The following is a 3,896-nucleotide window of genomic DNA, read 5'->3' as shown; positions in this document are numbered from 1 at the left end:
ATATTATATATATTATAAAAGCCTATATTTATAGATATAAATTTGATATTAAAAAAATTTGAAAATTTTGTATGTGAATAAATATGTAACAACAAAAATATATTTTTTCATATATATTTTACCTGAAAATACATACATTTTTTGTAATTCTAATATGTAATTTGAGATATAGAAGTGACCAAAAAATTAAAAATTCTTATAAACAAAATAAATTTAAAAATTAAAACTTTTACATCAAAACAAGATAATGTAACATTGTAATATTAAAACTCAAAATAATTCATTAGTTTATAAAAAGAATTTTTCAAAGATCACATTTATGACAATTTCAAGTTATATGTACCAAAATATTTGAAATCAATTGAACTAAATATTTCAACTTTAGAAAAAAATCCATTTAATTTTAAAAAAAAATTAAATTCATAATAATAATTTACCAATAATTTTCACATTGAAATATTTATTAAATTTTGTAAAAATAATTTCCCATAATTTAATTTTCTTTAACTAGAAAATATGATAAGCAATCATTTTTATTCTTTTATATTGATAAAATGAAAATATTATTTGTATATTTGATATAATGACAGTTTTAAAATAAATAAAATTATTCATAAACTGTTGTAATATAGACAGTAATTGTTGATATAAATATGAAACAGGAATAAATTCCAACTAAAAATATAGGATATGTATTAATAAATAAATGTAATTTAAAGATAAAATACATATCTAGATTTTCTAAAACTGAAGAAATTTAATATTAAAACTTTGGAATTTTTAAAATTTTAAAGCATTTCATTATGTTATGTACTGTATATAATTAATTATATAAAATTTCGTCTATAAATAAAATTTCATCTGATTAAATAAAGTATTAAAACTTTAATAAATATATAAATCATACAATGACTTTTATACTTCCATTTATTATTAAAAAATTTACCAATTCATCTATGAAATCACATTAGTCAATAAATTATTATATGGGAATTGCATTAATTTCTTTTACCTGTATCTTCTAATTTTAATTCTAAACAAATTGTATCTTAGAAAGTAACTTTTGTTTATTACAAGCTTTATGTTTAAGGGAGATGATGATATAATGAAATGTAAATTCTTCATTATAACAACTAATTATTTCTATTAATAAAATCAATAACTACGAAACAATTATACCGAATTCGAATTTTATAATATAATAAACAGAACTACTATTTAAATACAGTCTTAAACATGTTAAAGATATCATATATAGACTTTCATGTATTACCTTACCTTCTAGATATTTCTGCCTAAATTACTATAAATATTGCACTGTTCTAACAATATATGATTGATATACAATGTTGATAGGATATATTATAATTTTAATAAAACACGAACGTAAAAACCGACTAACCAACTGCAGTCAACCGAAGAGACTGTCATCGAACAACATAATACTGGAAACAAACTAGGAAACGAAAACGCCCTCTTCTGGAATTTACGATGATCTTACACGTAAAACTTTATTTCATTCAAGAGAAAATTAATTATATGTTTTGTAAATATACTTGTTTAATATAATAAATATATTATGATTTTGAGAAAATATTTAGAAATACCTAATTTTTTTTATATAATTATATGGAGTATTTGATTTGGTTTGTTTGAGTTATGGCAACGCAACACTTGGGCGCTCTGCCTAGGGGGATGCCTTCCGGGAAGTCTTTTTACGGAAAACTGGCCCTTATTTAGGCGTTACAGACGTGGAGAAAATTCGAAAAATTTCACTTGGCCAGCCCGTCCGAGCGAGGCGCGAACCACGACCGAACTACCAGTGATTAGGGTACGAAAACCGCTTAATCACTGATGAGCTCGGAGGTTTCAAATAGTTGCTTTGAAGTTCCAAGTAGTACGAATTAGGTTCGGTTCCTCTAAAATTGTTTCGAGAAAGCATATTTGTCATTTGACAGAATAAATTACTAAATTAAACTATTGCTAAAATTATTCTATTTTAACCCCTTTCAGGTGAAAAGTTTGGAATTGAAATAACGTGACACTTTCGATTATGATCGAAAGTCCTTTTATAGTTAATCTGCATTTCGTGTCTCTAACTCGTCCATATGTCGTCTCGACGTTCACTTAAATGTGGTCTCCTTTCTCGAGATTAAGAAAAGACGGACGGACAACTAACAGAAAGACTGGGAATTTATAAGTACTGTATACAATTTTTTCAAATTGCAATATCTATGAGCTATACAGTAAACAAAATAGTTGAAAAGCAGTTTTTCAATGGACATTAACATTGAATATCATTTTGTTTTTTACAAAAATTAAACAGTTCAATTAACAAGAACTTCTCAAAATGTCTTCTGTGAATGCCGCCGACATTTACTTCTTGCAAAAACAATTGAAAACCAATATTACGCACTTATTAAAACAAATTGAATTTTCAAGTAATCAAAATACAATTTTCAATATTATAAAATAAAGCTTCAGTTTGTACGTATTCGTGTGCGTGTACTAAAATATTGGCAAATGCCGTTTCCCTACACCTGTATAAAATAATTAATATTTATTAAATTATTTCTTATTGAAAAGTTTTGCATTATAATTACAGTGGAACCCCGGTTAACGAACGTCCTGGTTAACGACCAAATCGGTTAAAGAACTTTTATTTTGCAAAAATTTTGTCTCGGATAACGAACATAACGGTATTTTGTGTCAAATTTTAGTTTGTGTTAGGCATGCGCGAGTTAAGCATTGTTTTTCAAANATACATTTTGCAAAAGGTAAAGCATGGATCTGAAGATAATGCAGAAAAATGCTCAGAGGATAAGGATAACTTGCCAAAAAGAAAACGCTCTCGGTTAATTAATAGTGTTTTTAGTGATGACGAAGAAAACATTGTTTAATTTATATTAATATGTATCACCTAAAAAAATTTTTAATGAAGATATTTATCTTAATTATGAAAATATACTAGCATGTTTTTTAATTTTTGGAACCTAACCCTCCTTTTCGTATTAGTTCTTTGTTTCGTATAACACGGCAATTTTTTGGAACGTAACTACTGTGTTATACGGGGGTTACCTGTAATTGGAAACATTTTATTTAGTAAAATACTTTTTTAATATTCTTGTTTTTGAATTAATTATATTTGGCATGATTATATTTTTTTAATCTTTCAGTTATCAAATTACTATACTAATACATTAATTCTAGCTCAAAGCTCTTCTAAGAAAATAGTTTTTAATTAAATAAACAAAAATAAATTATTAAGTTAAAAATTTAATATGTAGCATTTTGAAATAAAATTGGTGGTGTGATCATGTAGATGTGTAAGTTATATATTGTCTGCAACAAGAATTTTGCAACCTTTCATCAACATATTATCTAAAGACACAAAATCCTATCATAAACTTTTAATAGGTGCTTTTTCTGATTTTTTTATTTGGTATAATAAAATAGTTTTTGTTATCATTTTCTAAATATATAAATATTGTAGAGGACATTAGACAAAAATAAATAACATACAAAGTAGCTACTGTGTTATTTAAATTTTACATTTTAAAAAAATATTTTATATTTATTTCCATAAATGTAATTATATGGATGCTTAACATATTTGAGTTTAATTTTCTTAACCTTCTAAAAACATCATAATGTAGACTTTGTAGCATCTGAAAAACAGAATTTTTGAAAGATTAACTATTCTAATACCTACAACATAATATTTTATCAAATTTTAGATATGTAAATATCTCATTTTCAAAATATTTAATATTAGTTAACTCTAAGCTCTGACTTTTTTCAATGTACCGAGAGATGATGATATCTTTATCCCTCACACTACAAGGAGAATTTGTTTAGCAAAACCAGTCAAACTATTTTCCTTTTGGCTAATTTTG

General features: G+C 24.9%; 1 protein-coding gene across 2 annotated transcripts in view; it reads right to left on the bottom strand.

Moving 5' to 3' along the window:
- LOC111631008 (TBC1 domain family member 10A-like) overlaps window positions 1–1,451 on the bottom strand; it is a 46,607-nt gene extending 45,156 nt beyond the window's left edge. For both annotated transcript variants that reach the window (XM_023375192.1, XM_023375193.1), the window contains exon 1: window positions 1,279–1,451. The gene's annotated coding sequence lies outside the window, so the exon portion shown is untranslated. The remainder of the gene's footprint in view (window positions 1–1,278) is intronic.
- Window positions 1,452–3,896: the final 2,445 nt, after the last annotated feature.

This window comes from Centruroides sculpturatus, unplaced genomic scaffold, assembly GCF_000671375.1.
Source record: "Centruroides sculpturatus isolate CEXI.00-Female unplaced genomic scaffold, Cexi_2.0 scaffold682, whole genome shotgun sequence".
NCBI lineage: Eukaryota > Metazoa > Arthropoda > Arachnida > Scorpiones > Buthidae > Centruroides > Centruroides sculpturatus.
The sequence above is the reverse complement of the archived record's forward strand: the minus strand, read 5'-3'. Positions and strand labels throughout refer to the sequence as shown.